We start from the raw sequence: 16,653 nt of genomic DNA, 5'->3' as shown, positions 1-16,653 counted from the left end.
AGCTGACATCATGGGCGCACACACACACACACACACACACACACACACACACACAAACACACACACACACACACACAGTCGTGTCTCCATGACTATACTATAGGACAATAGGACAATACAGTGACTTACATTAATTTCATGGAGACTTACTCTAACATTAACCACAGTTCCTACTTGCCCAACACCCAATATTAACTATTAAACCTAACCCTAACGATAACCTAAACCTTAACCTCACCTTAAAACATGTCTTCCCCTAAAAATTTAATGACACACAGTATGACACACACACACACACACACACACACACACACACACACACACACACACACACACACCTACTCTAAGCTTTCCCGTTTCTGGTCTGAAGTCACTGGGTTGGAATGTGATCAAAACAGTTAGAGTGTTTGTATGTGACAGAGAGTGTGACATGCAGGGGGGGGGGGGGGGGGGGGGGGGGGGGGGGGCACACACACAGTGAGCGATGTGGAGGGTAAGAGATAGTAAAATATCTAATCACACGTACACACACACACTTACAGAAGACACACAGACACACACATTGACTGTATGAGTCATCACCAGCGATCTGTTATCGAGGGGTAGGAGGCAGCACATAGTAAATCCACCAGTCACACACTGAATGTACACACTGTACTGCAGCTGTGTACATTGTATTTACACATGATACACTTTTATTTACTCTGCAAATCTGAACAGAGCCAGACCTGTTTGTTTTGTTCCAGGATGAACATGACGGGTCACTGAGCCGACTCATAGGCTGCGTGAATACAGTGCGTTTATAGAGAAACTGTATATACTGCAATATGTTGTTTGAGCTGGAAGATAAATTATATAAGTGAATTATATGAGTAAAATCCCATTTATTACCAAATGTATCAACAATCCACATTAATGGGTTTGATACGGTTCATTCCAGTGTTTCAACTGGTCTCAGACCTTGCAGGGTCAATGTTTACATAGAGTCCACCGTTTGAGACGTCGCTACATCATGACTTTGATATACTGTATATTTGAAAAAGGTAACACCCCCCCTAATCAAAGGAGGGAGGCCCCATGCCACCAGTGTACAATCAGGTGAGGGGGGGAAGTTTGTAGGAGGCCGGACATCACGTATAAGCTCTGCTGCTGAAAGCACAAAGCTTTTGTTTTACGACACATAGACACAACTTTGAAGCTCTTGAATCTCTTTGTTTTTCCAAGTTGACGTCATCTTCGTGTCTGGTTCCCTCTGAGATATTTTTATTCTTCCAGTTAAGCATCCGTCACATATTAGAAACGTCGCTGTGGATTTTCCGAACATTCTCCTGCTCTATTCTCACATGGGCAGGAGAGGTTTCGGAAAAAATGTCGGGAGCAACTGACAAAAGAATTGCGCATTGAATTAAAACACACATATTCTTGGTCTCTAACAAATGTGTTGTGGCCAGATGTTATAAAACCCCTCCCCTGTGCAGAGACAGGGGAACCCTGACCTCACAGAGTGGGCAGTGATGCATTCAGGCTGGACAGAGGAATTGGAACAAACAGATGTTTTAATGACACAGCCCATCGGTGGTTTGAGCAGCGGCTGTATACCAGTAAATATCCATCCAGTGGAAAAGTTGACGGCTCATTGACAGGTTACATAAAAAGCCTGATCATGGATGTATATGTGGCAGCCCCAGTGTGAGCGTGTCGTGTGCTGCACTGTTTCCCTCCGCTCCATTTATTCTAGGTCACATTCACTAAATATTTCATGGCCCAAGTCTGGTGAAGAGCTCAAATTTAGACGGTTAAATCTGGGACGGGATCCAGGCATCTATCAGCCGACCTGTGCCACCTTGAGGGAAATCGGTACATGAAACTGAGTCATCCTGGGGATTCCATCCATTTCCAACCATTAGCTTTAGCGCTAGGGTCGCAGGGCGAGCTGCAGCTAACCCCGGCTGACAGGCACGATAGCCAACATATCCCAAGACCAACATATGAAGATGATTAAGGAGATTTCTGATTGGTTTAAACCTCAGAGTTTCATCAGTGTTATCAATACTTTTATTGTTTACAAAGCTGTGATTATCCATCACAGCTAAATGCCAAACCTTCCCTTTATTGAATTGTTTTATTGGCTTATTTATTTATTCCTTATTTTAACCAAGTATTATTCAGAGGGCAGCGTTTTTTAAAAGTGAAGACACACAGATCCAACAAGATGCAAAACACATGAAGTTGTTTGTGAGGAGTTTCACAGTCGCCTGTTCACGAGTCCACCGGAGACAGAACAGCGTTTCCATTCATCTGTTTACGGTCACGTGATGAATTCAAGTTCGATATTCAGCAACAGTCTCCACCAACTCCTGAGGGAAATATCTAATAAATGCTCCACTATGTTCACCAGCTTGTTTTCGAACTCTGTGTTCCCCAGGGTGCTGAATAAGGAGCATCTTATTTTGATCTTTTAAATAGCTAAATTAGGTTTTAAATCCATCAGCTAAAAGACACTAAAATCAAAAGACATGTATTGTTGCTTTAATCATTAGCTCAGAAAGGCCCCACCTTCTTTTCCCGTCTGATAACAATCATCATAAAGCTTATCTGAACAAGGTTGCAAAGTGCTTTACAACATACATGGGAACAAAAGAAACACAGAACCAAACAAAAATAAGAAAGATAACAAAAGAAACACAGAAAGAAAGAAAAATAAGAAAGATAACAAAAGAAAATATTAAAAACAAACAACATCTGTTGTTTAAAAAGTTTCCACTTCCTCCCACTATCCAGAGATGAAGCCGAGCACTGATGGCGATCGCAGGGCAGAGGAAGAAAAATCAGATGTACATCAGTGTGATAAGAGCTACGTAAAATGCCAATATTTATGTGTATTTTTACTTTTTACTCTGCCAATGTCCCCTTCACTCCTCATATTCCAGGAGACACAGTTTATGGTTTATACTGTGTCCCAGTACTCACTCTGTGGCGTTGCGACATGCCACAGGTGCACGTCTCTTACCGTGACACCTCTCACATCAGTCTGTGACTCACCTTGATGACATCGCTGCAGTGAGGTCAGCGTCCTGCACGGCGGACAGGGCAGAGTGGATTAAAGCTGCGGTGCGCTGCTGTCACACCGGTCTCAGGGCGGCTTAAGCTTGACCACGCGGGTCCGCTCCGTGTGGCTCAGCAGATTAGAATGTGTGCCACGCCGCTGGTGATGTCATGAAGTTTAGCCCTGCACATGACCTATATGAGGTATCATCAGTCTTTCTTCGCTCCACAGTCGTCCTCTGTTTGGAGTTTGGAGTATTTTACTGTTTTAATCCCTTAAACTGTTGCAGTGGGGTTATGGACAGACTTTTGCGCTCATTTACATTTGTATATTTAAGTTCAGTAACGGTAAACAGTTGAATTTCAACTTCCAATTTGCCTTAGCAATAAAAAAGCTGTTCTTTTTTCTTTTTTTTTTTATCACCTCCGGCATTGTTTAGGCACCGGTGCCATTTAGAAAAAGTATTAATTTAACTCCTCTGGTATCTGGAAAAACCCAAACGATACCTGACCCTAGTAACAATGCCAATTATACAGCAATAACATAACAGAGACTAATATACATCTGTGATATTTAATGTTATAGTTACATAAAATCTGAGCGTCCATAGACAATATGTGACGTTCGATAAAGTTTATACCCTTGTGTCACTTTTGGAGATCTCTCCTTATTAAGGTGCGTCTCTCGCTTCGCCTGGTGGTTGTTCAAATTTCCGTATTTTAGCCGCTCCGATATTATGTTTAAGTTTACTTTCTGACTTAATGTTATTGTGTCGTATGCTCACATATTTCTGTTGTTTAATTTTCATGGGGGCCTCAACTTTTATATACACTTGGTCCAGTCTGTTTCATAATAACACAACACACACAACTATAGACTCCAGCTGATACACGAGTACACAATGTTAAGCCCCCTGGTGGAACTTAATAGAATTGATTTGATTTGCCTGAGTGAGTTTGTTGTGCACAAGGAAGTTTAAGAAAAAGAAATAATAGCACAAACTTTCCACAAATTTTTTCCCCATGAGTCAACACTTTTAATGACTGTTCTTCAGAAGAATAATGAAGGTGATTAAATAAAACGTTGAGTTCTTCCCTTCGAGAACAACATGATGCGGAAAATGCTTGTTATGGACGGAATATCCATCCTGTTTATTCCATCCAGCACATTCCAAAAACGACACAGGTCGCACTCTGTCATCTTTCCTGCAGGAAAACAGATCTGAAGGTGGAAATGCCCCTCGGCTTTCCCATGAAAGTCATTCAGGGGCGTTCCTTGGAAAAATACAAAAAAAAGAAGAAAGCAGCTGCTACTATGGAACTTATCAGCCACTCTGTTTATTTGGCCAATCAGGGAAACCCCACCGGCTCTGTGCGATAATCATCAGGGTCGCAGCACACGGGGTCACAGGTCGTCTTTGAAGACGCCTGATTGGACAGGGACAAAATACACTTATCCTTGAGTCTGTTTCCGATTGTTTCCCTGGATTTGAATGTCTTTGCGAGTGCAAGTTTTCACTCTCTTGACTTAACTGGTCCGTGTACCACTTTGCAGATGGAGTCTGAGATAGGGACGTGGGCCTCTTTTCATTTTCAAAAGGTCACGTGCGAAAAACAGTCGAGCGCTTCTGAATGGATGTGATCACAACGGCCACACGGCTGGATGATACTTGTTTGTGCTAAAAATATAGAATATAGATAGAAATACACACGCTCCTTTGGGGAAGTGATGTGTTGTCTTATGTTTAAAGTTTCCTCTCGTGCTTTGTGTGTGTGTGTGTGTGTGTGTGTGTGTCTTGAGTGTTTGACCTTTCTCCCACACCTTCAAAGATCCTAAACTTAGTTTTAAAGTTAGTGGTCAGTGGTTAGTTTTTGGCTGAGGGGAAAGGTTCGGATCAGTTTTTGTGTGAGACGGACAGAAGGAAAAGACAAGTGTGAAATCTGTGTGTGTGTGTGTGTGTGTGTGTGTGTGTGTGTGTGTGTGTGTGTGTGTGTGTGTGTGTGTGTGTGTGTGTGTGTGTGTGTGTGTGTGTGTGTGTGTGTGTGTGTGTGTGTGTGTGTGTGGCACAGGGGTTAGTCCCTGTCAGATATTGTCACTTATTAACCCGAAGCCTTCCTGCAGTCTCGCCGGCGGGGAATTCTTTATCAGTGACATCACAGGTAGTGGACAGAGAGAGAGAGAGAGGGACGGAGTAAAGGTTCCTTAAAAGGACAAACCGTGTTGTTTTGTTGGTTTCAGTCGTTAAACATCATCTCATCACTTCCTCAGATTGTCCTGTGGATGAGTCGACCGGCACCGGAGTCACCTCAGGGAGAAGAATGAACCTCCTCAGAGTTAGTGAGTGGGAGAAAAGGCTGTTTTTCAAGTTTCTTTCACAATCCACTGAAAGTTCGGATAAAGCTTAAATCCTAAATAAACACAGCAGCACTGTCACAGGAAATCTCTTTGCAGCTGATAATAGTAAAATCAAATATACAAATAGTAACTGGCTGTTGTCTGGGCAACTCGGGTCAAACGATGCTGCAGTAGACACTGGGTTTTATCGACTCCAGCTCTGATCAGCGGCGATGGAATCATGACACCCGGGCGTATGTGCTAATGTCTTCTTCTTCATTTTGACCGTCTAGACGCTGACGCCGCACCTTTTCCGGTGCGATGCCATGACGTGCTTTGAACTTCTTCTTCAGTGCTGTGCTTGAAAGAGCGACTGAAGTAGAAAGATGCAACCTGGTCTCTGTCGTGCTGTCTTCTGCTGCGTGTTGTGTTTCTGATGCATTTGTGACATCGAACATGACTCAACAGGGGGGAAAAAAACAGAAGGGCAAACATGGGACAAACCTCTGTACATCACTTCGGTGGAGAAGAGGTTTTATGAGTCAGTTTGGTTTGACAAGATGAAGCTTTTGTCGATTTCTGAGAGACAATCTTTTTATTTTTCTTGTCTTAAATTGAGGTGTGAACCCCAAAGGCTGTAAATAAAGATGGATGACAAGTCTCCACTTCCTGGTGTCCTAGCAAATTATCCAACACAATTTGTGCTCTTGATGTAATTTGGAAAAAGAAAGTTAACGTGCACTTTGGCTTTCATGTTTGTTGCGCAAGTTTGGCTTTGTTTTAAGAAAACTGCCACACAATGTGTGTCTTTAGTGGTTGTTGTGTATAATTTAGTTCAAATACACATTTATACAACAAACAGTATGAGTGAGAACTGTCTCTGTGCTTTTAGACAGTTCTTCTGAAAGTCGTAAAAAAATCTTATAATTTCTCTGAGTGTAAAAACCGTGAATCACCGCAGACGCACCACAACAAGACTGTTTGAGTCTATAAATAGTGCGAGGGCTGTACAGTGTGTAGCGATGGATACGACCACATCAAGAGACGTACACACAGACACATGACGGAGAACAGTGGGTCGTAAATGTTTCGACAACACGAAGGGAAAACATGACATGTTATCTTCTGTGTATTTCATTCAATCAGACAATCTGACTAAGAGACAAACGATCTTTTCACAGTAATGAACGATTCCTCACACCTCAGCCTTGTCTGATAAAACCGCAGTTTCTGCCGCCGGCCAACGGGCACCACTGGAGCTGCAGCAGGATTTGGTGCCTTGCTTAACGGCAGCTTCTCTCAGGAAAGACTCCGGCTTCCTCTTCTAAGCCTTACATGAGATGCAAACCATCAACCTTCCCGGTGACGTGTTCCTCCCTCAAACTTTCCAACACCTTTCCTTTGCATGTGTGGGTTTCTCAAGTGTGTGCATGTAAAACCGTGGGTGTGAGTCTGAGCATCGGAGCGTTCACAGATTTACAAAACCAAGCATCCTCACCTGGTGGGAGCTGCAGACACCACACACCTTCTCCTCCTCACCTCCTCGGGGAGTCTCCCTCTGAGCGAACGTCTGGAGCTCTGCCCGCAGCCTGTCTGAACCCGATCAGCCCGGCAACACTCTTTGTTGTTTCTTGCTCGACTCTACACGGCAGCAGCATCTCCTCGATAAAACCACTATTTAATATTCATTAGCTTTTAGCTTGTGAGCATTTAGCCCGGAGGGAGAATTTTCCTTTAACCCTGGCTCCGAGTTTATTTAAGAATAACTGGCGAAGAGTTTGTATGTAAAGATGGATGATGAGACAACTTGCTCAATGCTCACTTGCAATGGTTTATGGGGTGTCTAGTTTTTTTTTGCTCTGAATCAAATGTTTTATGGTCACAATTCATCTCGCAGCTGGTCGGACTGACTCCAGGTTTAAATATTCCATTAAATCAAAAATCTCTTCACTTAATAGAATCTCTGCATCGTTTGCTACGTCCCGATAAGGTGACTTTACTACAACTTGTGAAACAGCTATATTGGGCTAATGCAATTTGTTGATGGTTCATTGATTGAACATATGCTTGTGTGAGTGTGTGGAAACTTTGGGTCAGAATGTCTGATGTCGGGCTGAAGCCTAAAACCAGGATCCACCCAGAGAGCCTCACGCAGGTCTTATCAATGGAGCCATTGATACATGAAAGGCCAGGACGGGTGGAGCGAGTGTGTGAGAGAGCACGAGTGTCTGAGTGTGTTGGAGTGAGTGTGTGTCTGAGCGTTCGAGGGGGCAGAGATTTACGAGAGCAAATCCGCCAGATGTAGAGTGTGAAGCCAACTTCAGACATCCATGTTTGCCCAGATCACGACCTGCAGACATTCGACTTCCCCTCTGTACAACCTGTCTTTTGCCTTTCAGCCTGTCCGTGTCATTCATTCATTCAAGTCGCTCAATGCAACTGCAAATGTTCATGTTCTCCATGTATTGGTTTGCATTGACCCACTGAAACAAACAGAAAACCTGCTGTGTGCAGATGCAGACAGGATGAGAAGAAGTTCCAAAAACTGTTGATAGAGCTTTAATTGTTATTCATAAATTGAAAATGCACAAGAGTCAAATCTGCAATCAGTGAAGAAAAGTCTCAAATTACACATATTTATGTGCAATTTCAAGAACTGATGAACCAAACAAAACTCTGTCTTCTATAAGTAAAGTTTCTGTACAACGAAGCTGCAACAACACGTTTATTTTGTAGGAAATGTAAAAAATGTCTGGAACATGTATTTACTGAATGAAAGAAGTGATCCATTAATTACAGCTGGTCCAGTCTGTGGGCGGGTTCAGGAAACAAATACATTTTGGTTGAGGGCAAGTAAATGTCACTTCCCTTAACGTGAAGAGAAAGGGGGCGTTTTTCAATGATTTCATCAATATGTAATGATACGGAAATAAGGAAATGATAACTTATTTACGACATATTGAATTCCTCTCCCACAGTCCAAAGATATGTGGTTTAGGTTAATCGGTGACCGAATTACTGTGTCCTGGTTGTACTCCGCCCAGAGTCACCTGGGATCAACTCCAGTCCTCCTGTGACCCTCAATTTCCTTACATTTCAAAAGTCATATTTTAAAGTAAATATGACAATAGTAAGTGAACATTGTCACACAACTTGATTAAAAAGGTTGTTCCACCAACTGATCCTTTAATTACTGACAGAAACATGCACGACAAGACAGATCTACTACTCTGGATACTACAAATCTAATTTTGAAGTCGTAGGAGTCAGATCAAATTGGCCCAAAGAACACAGATCTAGTTGTGGATATTTTCTGTGAATAGAAATTAAACATGTCGTTGTTTATCTCACTAATGCTCATTACAACCTGTTCATTTACTCTTTCTCTACCTCAGCCACTGTGATCAGTGGAAATACTTGAGTGTTAACAGTGGCTCTGAATGGTTTTTCTCCTCCTCTCCTCCTCTCCCCCTCTCCTCCTCTCCTCCTCTCCTCCTCCTCTCCTCCTCTCCTCCTCTCCTGCTCTCCTGGCCTGTCCGTCACCTCCTCATATCTGCCTCATCTGGTTTCCCCTTCATTCTGTGTTTGTCTGCGCTCAGTCTTCCACAGTGAGCTGGTGTTGGAGCAGCTGTCTGTGTTTTGATTTTCACTTGTTGCTCTGTGTTTTCAGCGCTACCTGAACTGTGGCTCACACTCAGTGTTCATCCGGCGACGCACACACACACACGCACACACACACGCACACACACACACACACACACGCGCGCACGCACGCACGCACACACACACACACACGCACACACACACACACACGATAAAAGAGTCTCACTCTGCATCAAACAGCAGCGACTTTGTCCACCACAGTAAATGACATCAACTTCTATTAAAGCCTTTATTCACAACATGAGAGGTAAGATGACACTTTAATGACATAATGAAAATTACTCTGAACATTAGGCTGCAGCAACAGAAACAAGCGACATCAAAGTACATTCACATATTTACATAAAATAATCTTTCTTTGATTCTTTCTTTCTTATGCCTCCCTGTCTGTAACTATGCACCTCCTTCTAGTCTTATGGTCGTTCATTATTATGGCTTAAAAAAACACGATAAAACTGGGAAATAGTGGTTTAAATTATGAAATTATTTATGATAATATTAGATAGAAGAGGTAGTGCAAGAGTAAATGTAGTTAAAATTAAAACTAGAATAGGAACAGTATCCAGAATAAATAAAATAAACAATATAACAAAATGAAAATGTAAATACTGTATACAATAACAATGGTCACAATATCAATAATAATACATGATATAAATACTTGCAATAAGATGGAGGAAATGACCAAAATAAAAAGTAAAAGTACTTCATAGAGTAATAGATCAAGCTCATTTACAGCAGAATGAGTGTTTGGTGAAAAGATGACGACATCCTTTTCTAAATACAGTTTTCGCTCTAATTTAAAACGGATTATTTATTACTGTGATGAAGGATCATGAGCTGCGTGGACGGACTGATGTCGGCAGAAGTCAGGGATTAGGCAAAGTGAAGGATTTCCAGACGTGTCGATATTCATCCCCTGGAGGAACAAAAAAAAGAGAAGGCGATTATCCTGATAGTTGCGTAATCTCGGTGTGTGTGTGTGTGTGCGTGTGTGTGGTTGAGTGTGTGTGTGTTTTTAGCAGACAGCACAATTAGTCACTCACTGAGTCGAGCCCTCGGGCTGCGAGCAGACACACACACACACGTCACATCAGGCGTGCAGCTGCACAACGTTACACCGAGGAACACGACCGGTGATGAAAGAGCCGCGGTGTCACTTTTTCAACTGTGGTTTAATGGGTTTCTTGGATTTTCCCTTTTTCTCTCCCTCCCTCTCTCCTTGTCCCCTTTTCTTGTCTCTCATTCCCTTCTTTGTGCCCTGTTTCCTTCCCTTCCCTCACCTTTCTCTTTTCCCTTTCTTCGTTCTTTTCCCTGCTCCCTCTTTCTTTTGTCCTCCTTTCATCCTCCAATATAAACTTTGGGTTCTTTTCCAGCCCTCAATCTCTGTATCTACACCTCCCTCATTCCTGGATCTTCCCTCCTTCCTCTTTTCCTTCTGTCTTTTTCACTCAATCCTTCCTCTCACCTTCTCTGATCTTCTCCTCCGTTCTTCCATCTCCCTCCTCCCTCCATCGACAATCCCCAAACCAGCCATGTTTCCTAACCTCTATAATCTAATTTAAGCAGCTAGACCCATGATGTCATTCTTTTTCTCCATCTGTTTTTCCAGCGTTCCTCTATCCCTCTCTTTTCTACTCGTTCATTAACTTCTCCGGGGATTAGGTGGTGATGTCAGTGCACTTGATTCTCTCTGTTTCTTCCATTGTCTCAGTGCTGTAAATCCCCTCGATCTGTATGTGTGATGTTGGAATTGTCTTTCCCATAATGTGAACTACAATAGAAGTGTGTGTGTGTGTGTGTGTGTGTGTGTGTGTGTGTGTGGGTGTGTGTGTGTGGGTGTGTGTATGTTCAACAGTAGTCATTAAACACTCAACAAAAAGGGACCAGTGAGTCAACAAGGGACATTTTTGAGGTCGACTGTTGGTCAGGCTCTAAATAAATAAAAGCAGATTAATGTAAAAATGCTAAATTTTAGCATCTTAACAAGATACAGAACGAAGAAGCAAAAAGTCCGAAAGTCAGAGTTTCTATTTCTCTGCAGGTCGGAGCATCTCTCTCTCTCTCGCCCTCTCTCTCACACACACACACACACACACACACACACACACACACACACACACACACACACACACACACACACACACACACACACACACACACACAAAGTTCAAGTGGAGCATCAACATCTCAACATCAGTTTTAGCCAACAAATTGATTTTACAGACTCATATGAGGTCACCGTGACCTTGAACTTTGACCTTTCACCACCAAAATCGAATCAGTTCATCTTTGAGTCCAACTGAACATTTTGATCACATGTGAAGAAATTCCCTTCAGGCGGTCTTGAAAATATAATGAAGAGGCATAAACAGCCCAAAATTTCTACTGGATTTAAAAACAGTAAATGTATTATTTTAAATGTGTGTGTTTGTGTATGTGTGTACCAATCTGATAATGACACACACACACACACACACACACACACACACACACACACACACACACACACACACACACACACACACACATCCTATACAGCTTCTTGATCTACGTGGGCTCGTATGAAGATCAGAATTGCCATTATTATCGGATTCAGAAGATTAGCACACACCTGCATGGCAACACATTAGAGAGCTCTCAGATTGGTGTGTGTGTGTGTGTGTGTGTGTATGTGTGTGTTTAAATGTGTGTATTAATGTGCATCACACACTAAACCATCTTGAAAGGCAGCGAGATGAAAGGAACTTTGGCCATTTGAACCTCTTTAACTTCCAGCTTCCTGTTATTACTCTGCTCCCACTGATCACTTCCTTCATGAAGGACAAAGCAGCAGAGGAAACTGATACTTTATTCCCTCATATGGTTCTTGGGTTCATCTGTTGGTGTGAAGTCTCTCCAACGTACAGACGAATGTAAACAGGAAACAGTGGATGTGACAGAAACGTGGACGATGAGAGAGAATCCAACGTTGAGCACAGACAGAAAACACAGTCACATTAATAGATATCTTATCTTTTACTGTAAAGAAATTTAATGTAAGATCAAAACACAGGAGGTAATGTTTCATTTTCATAACCTGTGTTACCAGGAAACTGTGGTTGGTTGTTGTCGTTATGACGATCACATCAGCACCAAGCTGCCATAGTTACTTAGTTCCTTAGTTTAGCTTCATTTCTGGACAGTACGAGGAAGTAGAGACGCTTCATTCATCTTTATTTACAGTCGATGGTCCTTCCAGTCATTTGTCCCACACCATGTAGGCACAGTATATACACACGTCTGCAAAATATATCAAACACCAAAATTACAACAAGAAATCCTCCTGCAGGGAGGGAGAGAGACAGATACCTTTACAATGTACTGTATATATGTGTGGTGAAACAGAGATATTCAAATAAATCAAATTATGGGAAATCGTTTGACTCGTTTTTGCGTAATTCTGCAAACTAACAAACAAACAACCTCCTCGGTAACAAACATGTGCATAAACTAATTATGTAGAAATGCAAACACACACACACTGACACGCCCCTCCTCTTCTTCAGGATTGACATTTATAAGTTTGTATATAGTTTTTGGCAGGAGTACACACAAACACACACACACACACACACACACACACACACACGAGAAGCAGCAGGCACACGGGAGTATTAATATCAAAGAATGTAATGAGTGCGCAGGAAGTCCCGTAAATCAGATAGTGTTTGTGGAGGCAGAGTGGAAACCCGATGCCCTTATTACCTTATCACAAGCTGTAGGAACAGGTTGGCTTGTCGCTGTGTGTGCGTGTTGCCTGGTTAGACTTTAAGAGAAGGTGCATTCCAGAAATAGTTTGAGCTCACAGTCATTTTCTCCTGCACTCTCTCTCTCTCTCTCTCTCTCTCTCTCTCTCTCTCTCTTTCCTCTTACATCTTTCATTAACCCCCTCACCTGCCTTCTAGTTCTGACCCATTTTTTTATCCTCCCCTCTTTTTCTGGGAATAGTGAGACGTCTGATACTGTCACGCTGCCCAGAGCGTCAGAACATTTCCAATTTCATGCATTTAGTTTGTAAAACTCTTTAGAAACTCATGGGATTCCTCTTTATTCTATAAGAGGAAGTTTTCTTGATATTAATAGACAGTAATCTCATAATAATCCCGAAATGAAAAAGGTGTTTGAAGCTGTGATCCACTGTTGTGTTGCATGAGACCGAAGTGACTCACCTCAGTCTGGGGTCGAACGTTAAGTCATTCCAGACACACCCAGAGTCTATGAGTCAAGTCCTGTAGGTTGAATCCAGATCAGGTTACAGCTCTTCATCAACAAACCAATGTGCAGGTCCACGGAAGCGTATTGAATTCACTTGAGAAAAAAACGATTTTCTCCCCTCAGCTCCCAAATTATTTAAAACGTTTAGTTTTTTGCTGTTTTATTATGTTTTATTCATCTGCAGTTTTACAATGGGCTACCAGAGCAAAAAGAAAATTTCTGCAGGCTACATGGTTTTGATTTAATGTCCAACGATATCAGTCCTCGAGATTTTTTTCATCAAGATCCATAAATGATTCTCTGAGAAATCAAGAGAAATATTGAAGAACGTCAGATCTCACAATGATAAAGAAAATGAAAAATGTAATGGTTTCTTCCTCGGGTCATATGCAGTAAAAATAAAGACAAACAAATAGGATTCACAGTTTTTTTTTACTTGAAGCAAATCTCCAAACCCTATTTGTTCTGGATAATGAAAACAAAGTCCGGGCAGCAAACAGCTCTTCTCTCAACTCCTGCGTCTGTTCACACACAGAAATGATTTCCAGTGTAAAAGCATAGACAACCTACTTCAGCCGCTTTGCAAAATTCTAGTGTTTACCCAGTCTGAGCTGCATCCAGGACAAGGACCCTGACTATGTGGGGCCATACACACCCAGTGTGGAGCCGACTGTGTGTGAATGGATGAATGTGTCCTGAAGTTCATATTCCTCCTGCGCTGACGCATTTCCTCTTCTCCACATATCCGTACGGACTTTTCTTAGCTGCTCGGTAAAAACCACAACTGGGCAAATTTACACAGAAAAACCACCAGAACTTCCCCACATGGTACATTTAGGGAAGTGGCTCTCCATCGAGCGTGTGTGATATGTGCGTTTGCGTCTGGCGTACGTGCCGTCTGAGCCTCGGCTGTGTGCACACGCACGCTCACACCAGCTTGTGCTTTTTCTGTGACATTGATGAAGCTTTGTTCCAAAATTAAGAGCTCGGGTCCTCGTGGGTTTTTAGTCTGTTTGCCCCCATGCTGGGGAAATAACCTCGACTGGAAAGAGCTGCGGTCACTGGAAGCTTCACTGGAAGTCGTTCATCTCGGAATAGGAGATGGGAAACACAGGTGCAGGGAGGTTTCTTAGTGAATTCAGATTTCTCACTCTGCAGCCTTGAAGCTGCAGGAGAATAAGAAGGAGGCAGAAGCCTGATTGCTGCAGGATTCCTCAGGACTGTCGTCTCTTCACTGCTGCTGCAGAGATTTTACTTACACCACACTCTCTTTCACCACATCCTTAAAATAACATTGACTCTTGCTTTTTGGTTGAGATGTTCTACGGGACACAGATATAATCTAAATATGAATTACTGCAATGCACCTTAGCACAAGTGCCGTCTTTGTTCCATGAGTTTAGCACCAAATTTAATGTGAGGTTATACATCAAATGTGTGGTTTTAAAACTGGTTTTCTAATTGTATAATTATGACCTCCACGTATTTGCATCAGTTTGTTTGGTTTGTTTGCAGGATGGTGTAATAACTACAGGATGGATTAGTATGAAACTTGGTGGAAAGATGCATCGTGGGTCAGGGAAGAAGCCATGCAAATTTAATGCGGATCAAGATCAGGAAGAATTTTTTTCGAGATGGAAGATCCAATGATTCATAGATCGAGAAGAAAAGTCATATTTAGGGAACTGATTTCTATGACTGGTTGAATTTAAGGGGAACTGTTGGGCCTTGGCCGAGGTTTGCTCTCTACTTAGCGTCATTACTACACTTGAAAAGGAGGAACTGCCGCAGCTGAAGTCTGTCAATTTATTAAATATAATATCTTCGTGCATCATCCTCGCCATATTCTGATTCAAGGAAAGTTTCAAACCAGAGCAGGGAATTTGCCCCCGAGGGCGGCAGAGCGGTGGAGGGACACGGTGAAGGAGGTGCTTCCCCGTCTCAAGGCCGTCATTTGTTTTTACAACGGAAAATCCTGTCAAAGTTTCACAGCTCGAATTTTCAAACAACTTAGATCAACGCTGCTCCGCACTGAAAAGAAAGTCTCATTCATTTCTGTTTGTTTCTCGTCTTTTTAACTCTTAATTGGTCGCTTGAACATCCTTTGCAGGCCACGTTCAATTACTATACATTTATACTCTTATGCCTTGTTTCCACTTTTATCGAGTCAACCAGAAGTGTTAATTAATTCTCCGTAATCTCTATTTCATTCAATTCAGTCACTTGACATGGAATTGCATAATCAAGTATAAACTTGTTCAATCAATTTAGCACATTGTGAATTTCAATAATGTTATTTTGGTAAAAAGTAAAATCAATCGAAGTTAAATAAATGTGGGAGAGTTCATTATTACAATCATTCGTTTGTATATATATGAAAAGATATATTGATAGTTATCGACATAAACAACATTCGTTAACCACCAAACTTAAAGCAGCGATTTTAAACTGATATTCCACCAAACCTTGTGGTGAAAAACCAACTAAATGAGTCTTTCTCACATTTCTGTGCATTGAACACAAGGGGGTGGACTCCATGTATGAAAGCGACACAAAACAAAACGTGAATATGAGGCATTAAGGTGAGGTGGCTGACGTCAGATGGTGGTGATGATGATGCTAATCAGAATCTGGTTTTAGCCAAAACAACTTGGTCAAACAAGACAAATCCGTCCTTCAGCGGTGTCATGCAGGGCTGAGACACAACATGAGCTCCCCACCTTCCCCAAGTAGCCACAGAAAACTATTTTCTACTTAGTAACTAATGTATTTATTGACAAACTACTCAGTATTAACTACATAACAAATAAGCAAATCTATTTAGAATATTACGACTTTATTCTTGTAATATTTAAACATTATTTTCAAATCTCAGAATTGTTTTAATCCTCAATCCTCAACACTCTGCACCCAACATGTTTATGTTGCGTTCACTGAACTGACAGGAATACAGGAAGCTTTGTTAGTCTGTTTTTTAGTATTTCTGAGTTGCTTTTTGTATTTATGAATCAAACGGTGCCGTGCTCCGCCCCCTGCTATAGGCTCATGTCAGCAACACAGTGAACGTGTTAGGAAAGTGCATGAAGGGGCTTTTTGATGTGTGACACCGAGACCTTATAGAAGACCTATGGAAAAGACTCGGTGGCCTGGATGTGAAAGGATCACAGGGCGATGAACAATGTGAGGATTGAGCGTGGCTGGGAGAGAGAGGGGGAGGAAGAGGAAGAAAAAAGGGAGTGAGGAAGAGGAGGAGTGTGCGAGGCTTCCAACCCCAGAGGGCAAACCTCATGAAGCTTCAGAGGACTTTTTCTTTTTTGGAAGGTGGAGGAAGGCAAACCTCCAACAGCGATACA

This window comes from Hippoglossus hippoglossus, chromosome 1 (assembly GCF_009819705.1).
Source record: "Hippoglossus hippoglossus isolate fHipHip1 chromosome 1, fHipHip1.pri, whole genome shotgun sequence".
Taxonomy (NCBI): Eukaryota; Metazoa; Chordata; class Actinopteri; order Pleuronectiformes; family Pleuronectidae; genus Hippoglossus; species Hippoglossus hippoglossus.
This window is presented reverse-complemented; position numbering follows the sequence as displayed.